Raw genomic sequence first — 14,084 nt, 5'->3', positions numbered from 1 at the left:
ATTCATATCACATCACACTAATCAGCAGTATACAACTATCATCAAGCTTATTGCCATTCCTTAACTAAAGTAAAAAACTAAAACATAAAATTAAAATGCAGAAATTAAAGTGCAGAATTTAAAATTTTTAAGCCTCTCCCCCCAAACTAAATATTACATTGTCCCCAATGTATACAGTAATATGCAGAGAGAAGAAACTTACCTGAGATCCTTTCAGAAAGGGTTGGGTGGTGGCGGCTGGTCATAGGGATAGAACCGAGGAGGTTGTGCCAAGTAGTTCGGGTCATCAATCCCAATGTTCATTCTGTTGATGAGAGAGTTGAGTTGCTGAACTTGTCCCTCATCATAGATACTCCTCTGCATTATGTATTGTTGCATGTGGTTGTTCTGCTGAATTATGTAACTCAGCTGTGCATGAGTGTATTGTGTTGTAGGATCGATGGGCCCAGGCAACTGTAGTGGTTGCTCCTCTTCTTCTTCTTCAACACTAGGCTCACATTGCCGCCTACGCCCTTGCGGTGCATCAGGTGGTGGCTGACCATAGGGGTGTGTCTCTTTCAGCCTGTTGACAAAGGCGATGTCCATCTTACGAAGTGGCAACACCGTGTTGTCAAACTCTAACTGGGGAACTTCATATGCCCCGCAGAGTTCTGTGATAACCCCCGCCAAACCGAAACCACCTCCCGTGGCTCCCTGCACGATTTGGTCAATGCTTTGCCTTATGACTTGTCCAATATTAATGTTGTACCCCTTCATTATGGCGTACACATATTTAAGGCGATCCATTTGGACATCGGAAAAATGCTTGTTGGGCACTAACCGAGCACTCACAAAGTACAGCCATGTTTTTGCCACCGGGTTCAGCTCACACCGGTATAAGATATTGGGCGACCCCTCGGTACCATCATTGTCATGGAACCTCAACCCAGGAAATCCCACTGTCTCCGCGACATCCACCATATCAAACTGCTCTTCCTCCTCAATAATTCGGAGGCGTTGTTCCTCCCTAGTGTAATCTGGGACAGAGAACATCACATTGAATGCGTCAGCAGTGGCGGGAACTTTCTTTCCACGAACCTTCACTTCTCCATTCCGGCGGTCGGGCCAATTCGCAAGGAATTCACAGGCCATAGTAACATTAGCCCGACCCCGAGTATCCATAAAACTTCCCCACTTCATTCTCTCAATTTGCGCTCTGATCGTCTCAAACCGAGGTTGGCGCCTCAATGGATTTTCCGGGAATTCAATACCCCGATCTTCAATATAAGCTCTATTCTTCAACCTTACGAAGCGATTGTGAGCCTCGATACTACCAAAGCGGGTTCTATCAAAACCCGTTGGTGGTGGGTTCGAAGACGAACCTTCCTCAACATTCCTAGTCCTCTTTGGTGCCATTTTTTTCTCTTTTTTTTTTATTTTTTTCAAATTTTTTTTTTTTTTTCGAAATTTTTTTTTTCTGAAACTTTTTTTTTTTCTAAGAAAAATTGGGCAGCACCTCCCCTTAAATTTTCTCTACCCCAAAAATAACAATTCACTCAAACAATGTTCCTAAACACTCAATACCACAATACAATAATAATAAACCCAATATCATCAATATTTTTACACCACACACATTTATATCACTCAAAATCTCAAAATAATTAATCAAATTCTTGAAAGAATGAAGAAAGTGATACTTACAAACCCGAAAACGCTTTACACCACCTCCATTGTTGAATGTTCTTGAAAGCTTGAGGTTGAGGGTGACAACAATGGTGATTTTTGGGTTTTTGTAATTTTTTTGGTGTGGGTTTTGATGATATGTGTAGATTGTTGAGTGAAATTGGGTTTTTGATTAGATTGTGTTTAAGGAATTTGAGGAAAGATGAAAAGATTGAAGATTTGAGATGAAAAATTGAATTTTTGAGATGAAAATAGGGTAGGGTCGGCTGAGAGGATTTGAAATTTGAATTTGGTTTGTGTAGGGTTGAATGAGGGGGAAAGTGTGAATTTATAGAATTTTTGGTCAGCAAGTCGCGACTTGGCCAAAGGCTAGTCGCGACTAGCTAACGAGGAAAATTCAGGCCTTTCTGGAAAATCAGCAAGTCGCGACTGAGGTCGCGACTTGAGAAATAGGTCGCGACTAGGCTAAATGCTAGTCGCGACTTCTGGGCTTCAGGTCGAAATATATATATATATTTTCACGCTTTTCACGATTCAATTAAAAAGCAATAATGTCTGGTACTAATCTAAAAATTGAAAATACTAACAATATTAAAGCAGACTAAAACATAATAAAAAATTTAACAAAATAATACTTGGGTTGCCTCCCAGAAGCGCTGTGTTTATCGTCATACAGCTGGACGCTGAGCCTTGCACTTCAAAGTGGCGCCAGGATCATGGCGGACTTGGCTTGGTCAAACTGACCTCCCAAGTAGAGCTTTAAACGTTGTCCACTGACTTTGAAAGTTGTTGGACTTTCACCTTTTAACTCCACCGCTCCATAAGGAAACACCTTAATCACCGTGAATGGTCCCGACCATCTTGATTTCAGCTTTCCAGGAAACAGTTTCAGCCTTGAATTAAAAATTAACACTTGCTGTCCTGGTTGAAACTCTTTCCGTATTAGACCTTGATCGTGCCACTTTTTTGTTCTCTCCTTGTATATTTTCGCGTTTTCATAGGCTTCGTTCCGAAACTCATCTAGCTCATTCAGCTGTAACAGTCTTTTCTCCCCTGCAGCTTTTAGTTCCATGTTAATAGTCTTCATGGCCCAAAAAGCTCTATGCTCTAACTCCACCGGTAAATGACATGCCTTTCCAAACACCAACCGATATGGGGACATGCCAATCGGTGTTTTGAAAGCTCTTCTGTATGCCCACAGTGCGTCATCCAACTTCCTTGACCAATCTTTCCTTGATCTTTGCACTGTTTTCTCCAGAATCATCTTAATCTCTCGGTTAGAGATTTCAGCTTGGCCATTACTTTGGGGATGGTATGGTAAAGCAGTTCGATGTCGGACACCATATCTTGAAAGAAGTGCTTCAAACTGCTTGTTACAGAAGTGGCTCCCTTCATCGCTTACTATTGCTCGAGGAGTACCAAACCGAGTAAAAATGTTCTTTTGTAAGAAGCGGAGAACTGTCTTTCCATCATTTTGAGGTGTAGCTGAAGCTTCGACCCATTTAGACACATAATCAACAGCTAAAAGAATGTACTGATTGCTAAAGGATGAAGGAAAAGGACCCATAAAGTCTATTCCCCATACATCAAACAATTCAACTTCTAAAATTCCTGTTAAAGGCATCTCGTTTCTTCTTGAGATATTACCTGTTCGTTGACAACGATCACATGCCTTTACAAAAGTAGTAGCATCCTTGAATAGCGTTGGCCAAAAGAATCCACTTTGCAACACCTTTGCAGTTGTTCTATTTCCACTAAAATGTCCCCCACATGGTAAAGCATGACAGTGTTTTAGGATAGAATACATCTCCTCTTCAGGAACACATCTCCTTATGATCTGATCAGCGCAGTGCTTGTAGAGGATTGGTTCTTCCCAATAGTAATGTTTCACCTCAGAAAAGAATTTCTTCAATTGTTGACGCGAAAGCTCGGGTGGAGTTATTTTTGCAGCCAAGAAATTAACATAGTCAGCGTACCACGGTACCATCAGGTTTTCCCTCACACTAAAGAGTTGTTCATCAGGAAATTGCTCATTTATTTGTACCTCCTTTGTATTCTGACTCTCTTGCAGCTCTAATCTTGATAAGTGGTCTGCTACCAGGTTCTCGGTGCCCTTTTTATCTTTTATCTCTAAGTCGAACTCTTGAAGTAAAAGTATCCACCGAATCAGTCTGGGTTTTGCATCTTTCTTGGTCATAAGGTATTTGATTGCTGAATGATCTGTGTAAACAATTACCTTATTTCCAATTAGGTAGGGTCGAAATTTGTCACAAGCAAACACTATTGCCAGCATTTCTTTCTCTGTAGTGGCGTAGTTTAATTGAGCATCATTCAGAGTTCTACTAGCATAGTAGATTGTGTGGAATACTCTGTCAACTCTTTGACCCAGAACCGCTCCAATGGCATAGTCACTAGCATCACACATCAACTCAAACGGCAGTTCCCAATTTGGTGAAGTTACTATCGGTGCTGTAATCAATTTCTCCTTTAAAATCTTGAAAGCTTTTAAACAATCTTCTCCGAACTCAAATGGAACTCCATTTACAAGTAAGCTCGATAAAGGTTTTGAGATTTTAGAGAAGTCCTTGATAAATCTGCGGTAGAAGCCAGCATGTCCCAGGAAACTCCTCACTCCTTTTACAGAAACTGGAGGTGGCAAATTTTCTATTGTTGAGACCTTTGCCTTATCCACCTCAATTCCTGCCTTTGAAATTTTGTGCCCAAGAACAATTCCTTCTGTTACCATAAAGTGACACTTCTCCCAGTTTAACACCAAGTTAGACTTCTCGCACCTTGTTAGTACTTTTTCCAGGTTTTCCAAACAATGATCAAAGGAAGAACCAAACACTGAGAAATCATCCATAAAAATTTCAATACAAGATTCAATCAAATCTGAAAAGATAGCCATCATACACCTTTGAAAAGTGGCAGGGGCGTTGCACAAGCCGAAGGGCATTCTTCTGAAAGCAAAGGTACCATAGGGACATGTGAAAGTAGTCTTCTCCTGATCTTCAGGTGCTATAGCTATCTGGTGGTATCCAGAATATCCATCAAGAAAACAGTAATATTCTTGCCCCGCTAATCTGTCTAGCATTTGATCAATGAAGGGCAAAGGAAAGTGATCTTTTTTTGTTGCTTTGTTGAGTTTCCTATAATCGATGCAGATCCTCCAACCGGTGACTGTTCTTGTAGGAATCAACTCATTCTTTTCATTCTTGATCACTGTCATTCCACCTTTCTTTGGGACCACTTGCACCAGGCTAACCCACTTACTATCAGAAATAGGATAAGCAACTCCAGCATCCAACCACTTAACTACTTCTTTTCTGACTACTTCTTTCATGGGTGGATTGAGTCTTCTTTGAGCATCAATAGTTGGTTTGGCGTTGTCTTCCATGAGAATTCGATGCATCACTGTTGAAGGACTGATTCCTTTAACATCTCCTAGTGTCCAAGCGATGGCCTTGTTATGAGCTCGAAGTACCCTCAAAAGTCTATCAGTTTCCACATCAGAGAGAGAAGCTGAAACAATAACTGGCAGCTTTTTATCTTGACCCAAAAACTCATACCTCAAGTGACTAGGAAGCACCTTCAATTCAAGTTCTGGGGGCTTTTCAGTAGATGGCTTCAGCTCTTTTGGAACCGCTCCCAATTCCTCAAAGTATCTTCTGTTCAAAGGCCCATAGGAATCAAGCCACTTCACATACCCCATGACCTCTTGTCCTTCTTGCTCCGTCAATTCTTCTTCAGTTAGACTTAGTTCAAGAGGATCATCTAGCAGCTTTTTCTCACTCACCATTTCATCAATCAAATCAATGAAGAAACAGTTATCACTTGCCTTTGGGTACGTCATAGCCTTTAGCACATTAAAGACCACTTCTTCTCCTTGGACTCTCAGCTTTAATTCACCCTTCTGAACATCGATTAAGGCTTGGCCAGTTGCCAAGAATGGTCTCCCAAGAATAATTGGGACATTGCTATCTTCTTCCATATCCAAAACGATGAAATCAGCTGGAAAGATGAACTTATCAACCTTAACTAACACATCCTCAATGACTCCTCTAGGATGGGCTAGTGATCGGTCCGCCAATTGGAGAGTTACTGTTGTTGGCTTTGCTTCACCCAACTGCAGTCTTTTAAACACCGATAGAGGCATCAAGTTAATGCTAGCTCCCAAGTCACAAAGTGCATTTATTCCCTCAATTTTTCCTATAGTACAAGGAATAGTGAAACTCCCTGGATCTCTGAGTTTAGGAGGGAGTTTCTTCTGTAGGATGGCGCTGCACTCTTCAGTTAGAGCAACTGTCTCATAGTCCTCCATCTTTCTCTTCTTTGACAGGATTTCCTTCATAAACTTCACATAACTTGGCATCTGCTCTAAAGCTTCAGCAAAGGGAATGTTAATGTGAAGTCTTTTGAACACTTCCAGGAATTTGGTGAACTGCTTGTCCAAGCTTGACTTTCTAAGCCTTTGAGGGTATGGTATTTTTACATGGTGATCAATATTAGTTGGTGGAGACTGCTGTGGCTGTGGTTGACTATCAGTAGCCTTCGTTGGAGTGGGTGTTGGGGTCGACATCGGTTGCTCTTCATTCTCCTTTTCTCCATTCACTAGTTGTGGCATTTCAGGACCATCATAATTTTTACCGCTTCTCAGGGTAATTGCCTTGCAGTTTTCCTTGGGGTTTACTTCTGTTGTGCTAGGCAAATTCCCTTGAGGACGGGTTGCTACTTGAGTTGCTAGTTGGCCCATCTGTGTCTGCAGGTCTTTGATTGAAGATCTAGTTTCAGTCATGAATTGAAGCAGTAAATCTGTCTGCAAACTAGAATTTCCACCAGAGGTTTGTTGCTGATTAAACTGTTGATTCTGATTCTGGTTCTGATTTCGTTGCTGATAGAACCCACTGTTTCTTCGGTTATTACCCTGGTTGAACCCATAGTTGTTGTTGTTGTTCTGTGAATAGTTTCCAATGGCTTTAGCTTCATCCATTGGCAAATCATCCACATCAGCTTGGCATTCTGAAAAGTGATGGCTTCCCCCACATAACTCACACACAACTTGGGCTTGTTTAGCTTGCCCTGCAATTATCTTTGTCAATGCCTCGACTTTGTCTTTGTCAACTTGGTGATGGCATCGACCTCTAACACACCAGCTACCTTCTTTGATTGACTCCTCTCAGTTGGCCACTGTTGATTGTTTAGAGCCATCTCCTCCAATAGATCATAAGCCTCATTAGCACTCTTCCTCATAAAGGCTCCTCCAGCTGCAGCATCTATTAAAGTTCTTGTATACCAACCCATTGTAGAAGTTGTGGACCAGCATCCACTTCTCTATACCATGGTGAGGGCACTTTCTGATCAGATCTTTAAACCTCTCCCAAGCCTCATGGAGAGATGCATTATCTTGTTGGCAGAAGTTATTAATTTCCCCTCTCAGCTTTGCAGACTTGGCTGGAGGAAAGAACTTTGACAAGAATTTCGTTGCCAGATCATTCCAGGTGGCGATAGAGTTGGGTGGCAAGGAGTTTAGCCAACTCTTGGCTCGCTCTCTAAGAGAGAATGGGAACAGTCTCAGTCGAATAGCATCATCACTAACTCCATTAACTTTAAAGGTTTCACAAAGTTCCATGAAGTTAGAGAGATGCAGATTAGGATCTTCAGAAGGGAGGCCACCAAACTGAACTGAAGACTGCACCATCTGAAGTATGACAGGTTTTATCTCAAAGTTATTTGCATCCACTGCTGGTGGCCTGATACACGACTGCACTCCCGTCAGAGTAGGGAGAATGTAATCTCTCAAGCTGCGGCCATTAGCTTGATCTTCTACTGCGCCACCATTGTTACCGTTATTGCCTCCATTGTTTGCAGCATTGGCAGCCATGATGTCTGAAGTTTCGGCGATTCTTTGAAACTCCCTCTTGCCTCTTGTTCTTTCGGTTTCTCCTACAAGTTTTCTCGATTTCGGGATCAACTGGTAATATCACTGCTTGTCCTTGACGGCGCATACACTTATGATTCCTGAAATAGATCAAGAAAATATTGCAAGAAAAAGGTTAGAAAAATCAGCAAGAGAAAATATACCAGAGTAGAAGTTAGTATAATTTTGTGTAATATTAATCTTTAAACAATTCCCCGGCAACGGCGCCAAAAACTTGTCACGAATATTCTGTTTATCACGCAAGTGTACGTATCAAGTAGTATCTCACGCAAGTGAGGTCGAACCACAGGGAATTGGATTAAGTACTACTAAACTATACTTATGATTCTATTTGGTAAAATAACAAGTTTGCAATTTTAAAAGTAAATAACTCAGAAATTAAAGAGAAAATAAACGAAGATTAATCAAGATGAGAGATTAGGGAGGTGAATCCTGTTGATAAGCTACCTATGTTAATACTTAATTGCTATCCTTATCTCAATGTGAAAGACAGATTATAAATTAACCTAACTCCTTTCAGATCTTTTAGGTTCTAAATAATATGTTCTCTAATTAACTTCTTAATTAGATCAACACAAAATCAGCATTAAGCAATAATCTATTAGTCACTAAGGCTATGTAAATACTTTCGTTTTACATCAAAACCTAGACTATCCAAATTTTAACATTCCCAATTCTCACTTTTCAGATTTTGAATTAGGATCATAGAACATGTAAAAGGTGATCAAGCTTGCACATGAAATTAAACACAAATAAATATAATATTCACACATAAGATGAAGGAATGGCAATTATTTATTAACTAGGCATAAACTTAAACAACAATCATCATCCTCCCTTATTGGGAAATTTAGTTCATAATAACTCTAAAAACATCCATGATTAATTCAGAAATAAAAACAAACATAAAGATGAATAAAAGGGTAAAAGAAAGAAACTAGAAGGTGGTATCGCTCCGGGTCTTCAAGATAGCTTTCTCTCCACTTGCCTCCACTATTAGGTCTGTTTTTGCTTAGATCTGACCTTCAATGTCGTATTCCTTATATAGGGATGAGTGGTGAGCCTCCAATTGAGTGAAAAATCAAAATTAGGTCAAATCTGCGATTTCCGTACATAGTCGCGACTAGCATTTAAGCTCGTCGCGACTACAGGCAAAACTCGAAAAACCGAGTTTCTGCCTAACTAACGAAGTCGCGACCAGGGTCGCGACCAGGAAAAAGGGTCGCGACCTGGCTCTCTGGAGGTCGCGACTACTGACACTTCTGGAACCGAATTTTCCAATTTTTCCAAGTTTATCCCAGTTTTTCGCCATTTGACTGAATTCGAACTTTAACACCCCGGGAACCTGAAATAATGAAAATCAAGCGTAAAACTGCTCCAAAAGACACCAATAGACGAGATAATGCTAACTTTAAAGACCCGAAATATAGGTTTATTATAACCTAACACCATTACAAGTGCAATTAGGTCTGAAGTTGGACAATTGTTCCCACACTGTTTTGAGCTTTGTGAAATACATGCTGACAGATTGGGTTTCTTGTTTGAGATTCATCAAAATTTTCCTGAGATTGTAGATATAAGCACCATTCCTCTGCTGAAACCTAACTCTTAGATCATTCCATATTGCAGCTGCTGACTCGTCGTAGAGAATGCTAAAGGAAATCTCCTTAGAAATTGAGTTGATTATCCAAGAAATCACGATATTGTTGTTCTGAATCCAAGCATTTTAGAGAGTTTGATCGGTTATAGGTGGTAACCATTCAAGAACCCCAATTTGTTCTTGACTGAAATGGCTGATTCCATTGCTCAACACCAAGCAATGTAATTTTCCTGTCCAGTGAGCAATTGGGATACCAGTACGTTTCCAGGGTTGTCTCCATGGTGCAAAAAATAAGGATCGAAGGGATCTTCAATAGGATTTCTAGGTCTGTTTATTTGAGTATTTAGTTCCTGTTGGGTTTTATGCCCTAAATAAAAATCTTTACAATCTGATTAGTTATCAATATAAGAAATTTGAAGTGATTAATGTTTGCATGAATTTTACATGCTAATGGTTTAATATGTTTATTACATTTACACACACAAAATCAGTTAAATCCAGATCATATGTTTATTCACAATTACAGTATCGTCAACACAGTGGAATGTGATTGTGATCATATGAATCAAAAGACTAAGTCCCTGTTTCATCAGTGTTTTGGATTTACACTAATGTGATAATCAGCGATGATGTGTACTTACACTTGGAGTAAGTGTTATGTTCTTTCCAGGACATTAGTAAAGTATACTAGTTTCGAATGTATGGAGTATACATTGGACTGGACCGATATTGCAACTAAGTTAAGATATTACAAACTTACCGTTATATATCTTTCCAAGTCAATATCAGTAGTTGATCTTAAGATTAAAAGAATCTAAATCCTAATATGCTTAGGCTCAACTCAGGAGTGCTATTCATGTTCTTTGATTTATTAGTTAAGCCTACTTTTGGGTCACGGTGATACGTATACTTTGGGAACATGATAGTATGATTGAGTGGGAGTGCTGAACATAAATATGGAATCTATAGCTTCTACTGGTGTATAAAAGTCAAGTGATAATTCCCTTCGAGCTTAGCAAATAGAAGTAAATGGATGAGCTCTTGTTTAACTGACTAATTATTAGATCACTAAACTGTTGGAAATTATTTTACCAGGATCTTAGATCTACTCACAAGTATGTTTATTAACATCCTAAATATGAACTTTCTAAAACGATGAAATAAACACATATAAAGTTTAGGAAACCTTACATTGGTTGCAGCGGAATATAATGACTCCTTCCGTTCAGATATCTAGCCCTTGATTCCTTTCTGTAGCAGAGCATTATCAATATCTGAACCTGGATCTCTTTCTCTGAATCTTTGATGCTGAAACTCCTTCTTGCTGAAAGTCTTTCTTCACGATCTTCCTCACTATGATTGAGGTATCACTTGCTGTGTGTAGGCACTACTCTCACACTAAGATTTTCGAAATTGAAGAGGGAAGGAGAAAGAGAAGGGTCAGCCAAAGATAGGGAGAGAGAAGGCTCAGTTTTTTCTGAATCAGAAGTGTAGAAATTTAAGTGTAAATTTCCTGAAGCCTTCACTATCTATTTATAGCATTCCACTAGGGTTAGGTTTGAATTATTTGGCATTAAAATAATGAAAAAATCAGTTTAAATTTCCTACAAAAGTGGCTGGCCCTATACAAGTGGATTTGGGCCTCACTTTTTGCAATTTTGCAGTTTTATCTTTTCTGCATCTGATTTTCTCAAAAACGCCAATTTTCAAATTCAACCATTTAAATGCCAATTCTAACTATTTAATAACTATAAATAATTATTAAATAATATTGTCATTTATCATATTTACTAATTGAACCATACAAAGTATCATAATTAACAAATATGCCCCTATAAACTCTTTCTTTACAATTTTGCCCTTACTTAGTGAAAAATTCACAAATAGACATAGTCTAATTTGAGAATTATAATTGATTAATCAAAACCAATTACATGAGTCTTACAAGCAATATTATCTCAACTAGTGCGGGGACCATGGATCTATATAACCGAGCTTCCAATAAGTAGATCAAGAATTTAGCGCGAAAATTCACTAACTTATTAATTCTTCGTTGAATCCACGCATAGAACTTAGAATTGCACTCTCAGTATATAGAATGCTCTATATGTTCCACCATATAGACACATCATTAGTTATCCATTGTTATAATCCTAATGTGATCAATGATCCTCTATATGAATGATCTACATTGTAAAGGGATTAGATTACCGTTACACCCTACAATGTATTTTATCCTTAAAACACTTGACCCCGTATAAATGATATTTCAGCTTATGTGAAATGAGTACTCCACCATTTATGTTCGTTTGGTCAAGCTCGAAGGAGATCATCCTTTGCTTACTATTCACCAAATAAAAGCTATAGATTCCATGTTTATGATAGCGCTCCCACTCAATTGCACTACCGTGTTCCCAAAATGTACGTATCACCCTGACCTAAAAGTAGGCTTAACTAACAAATCAAAGAACACGAATAGCCTTTCAAGATTGAGCCTAATCATAACAGGATTAAGATCATTTGATATAGGATCAACTAGGCGATATTGACTTGAATAGATATTACGGTAAGTTTAATTAAATCTAAGTCAAAGTTCAATATCGGTCCCTTCCGATGCATACTCCATGCATCCAACCTGAGCTTTACTTTAACCAATGCTCTGGAAAGAACATAGCACTTCTCCAAATGCAAGTAAACTTTGTTGTAGATTATCATATCAGTAAAACCCTATGTCTGATAAATTTAGGAAACTTTATTCACATAGTCATGTTTACTTTCCAATGTGTTGACATCACAATAAACAGGATCAAGTATGTGAAAAGGGTTTCAGATGAATTTATACATTATGTACATATAATCATGAAATAAATCATGTGAACCATGCAACATTAAATGTTATTTCTGATCTATATTAATAAGTAAATCTGATTATATTGAAAGGAGTTTTATTTAGGGCATAAAACCCAACATAAACACCATTTACAGGTAGCTAAGTGTTTTAAGGGGCAAAATACATTGAGGGGTGAGAACGGTAAAATTATCCCATCTCGATGTAAATCATCTATATAGAGGATCTTTAAATCACAATAAGATTATAACAATGGTTAAATGAGATAGCATATTGATATCGTGGAACATATAATATGCTCTATATAAGTCTGAGAGTGCAATTCTAAGTTCTAAGAGTGGATTCAACGAAGAATTAATAAGTAGGAATTTACTTGGTAAATTTGGTTCACTTATTGGAAGCTCAGCATATAGATCCATGGTCCCCATTCTAGTTGAGAACATTCTGCTTGTAAGACTCAGTAATTGATTCGTGATTAGTCAATTATAATTCTAAAGTTAGACTATGTCTAATTTATGAATTTTCACTAAGCAGGAGTGAAATTGTAAAGAAAAGAGATTCTAGGTTTATTTATTTATTAATGGACTTTATATGTCTAGTTAATAATTAAATTAAATGACAATATTATTTAATAATCTATTTTAGTTATTAAATAATTAGTTTTGGCATTTAAATGGTTAGAATTGGAAAATTAGCGTTTTTGAGAAAATAGAAATAAAATTTGTTAAAACTGCAAAATCAAGTGGGCCCATTATCTACACCTTGGTCGGCCACTTATTGTGGAATTTCAAATTGATATTTTCATTATTTTAATACCAAATAATTCCTAACCTAAACCTAGTAGTTGCCTATAAATAGATAGTGATGGCTCAGTCAAAATACAAATTTTTCATAACATCTTCTGACAGAAATTTCTCTCTTCAGAAAAACTGAGCCTTTCCCTTTTTCTATACCTTAACCCTCTTCTCTTTTCCTCTTCTATATTTCAACCCTAGTGAAAGAGTGAGTGCCCACACACAGCAAGCAGTAACTTCATAGATTGGAAGACTGTGAAAGATCAAACTCAAAGAGAAGGACATTCGGGCTCAGATCTTGATTATACTCTGCGACATAAAGGATACAAGGGTTAGAGATCTGAGTGGAAGGAGACATTAATTCCGCTGCATCAATGTAAGGTTTTCTTAACTTTATATGTGTTTATTTTATCGTTTTAGAAAGTTCATATTTAGGGTGTTAAACAACATACTTGTGAGTAGATCTAAGATCCTGGTAAAATAAGTTCCAACAGTTCCGTACCTGGTGCTTGAATTTGATTGTCACCATTGTTGGTTTGGGTAGTAGCTTCGTTGTCACGGTCTGTTCCATGATTGTTCGACATAGCAGGACAGAAAAGAAGCTAGAGATGCTTTTCAAGAATTCAGAGAGAAGACTGTAAAAGAAGGGTGTCGATTGAAGAAATGAATTCTTCAACTGCGGACATGGATCGTCGCCGGAGAAGAACAGATTGCACGGCGAGGAAGAGGGAAAAAGAATCAAGATCGAAAGGAAGTATAGCTTCCTTTCTCTGATACCATATTGCGAAAGAAAAGGAAAAACATTAAAGGGATTTTATTGAATTGAATTAATTGAAATTACAGGGAAATAAGCCTTTAAATAGGCAAGAAAGAGAAGAGGTAACAGAACTCCTCAAATCAAGGAGAACCGTTAAATAAGGGACCAAAAATCAATCAATAACCTTAACCATCTAAACAAAACATATACTAACAGGTATATGTACTTAACAGCCACTAACAGAGTAATACAACAGAACCACTAACAGCCACTAACAGATAACAGAGTAATGCAATATTCTTGTTAAGAACATATTTAAATTATCAAGCTTTCTTAAACACTAATATATTACATTTGGTATTTTTTTAAATTGTTAAAATTATAAATTATATTATTTAGATATACATAATAATAATCTCACCTAATAACTAATAATTGTTATAAATATTAATAATTATGTAGATGTCCAAATCTTTTATTTA

At 37.9% G+C, this 14,084-nt stretch overlaps 1 non-coding gene across 1 annotated transcript; it reads left to right on the top strand.

The window, feature by feature from the left end:
* The first annotated feature begins 6,998 nt into the window (after positions 1-6,998).
* Positions 6,999-7,105, top strand: LOC115703349 (small nucleolar RNA R71). The gene has a single exon (XR_004009121.2). It is a non-coding gene; the product is annotated as a small nucleolar RNA R71 (small nucleolar RNA).
* Positions 7,106-14,084: the final 6,979 nt, after the last annotated feature.

The sequence above is a fragment of the Cannabis sativa genome, chromosome 1 (assembly GCF_029168945.1).
Source record: "Cannabis sativa cultivar Pink pepper isolate KNU-18-1 chromosome 1, ASM2916894v1, whole genome shotgun sequence".
Classification (NCBI taxonomy): Eukaryota; Viridiplantae; Streptophyta; class Magnoliopsida; order Rosales; family Cannabaceae; genus Cannabis; species Cannabis sativa.
Note: the sequence above shows the minus strand (reverse complement) of the source record. Positions and strands in the feature narration are given on the sequence as shown.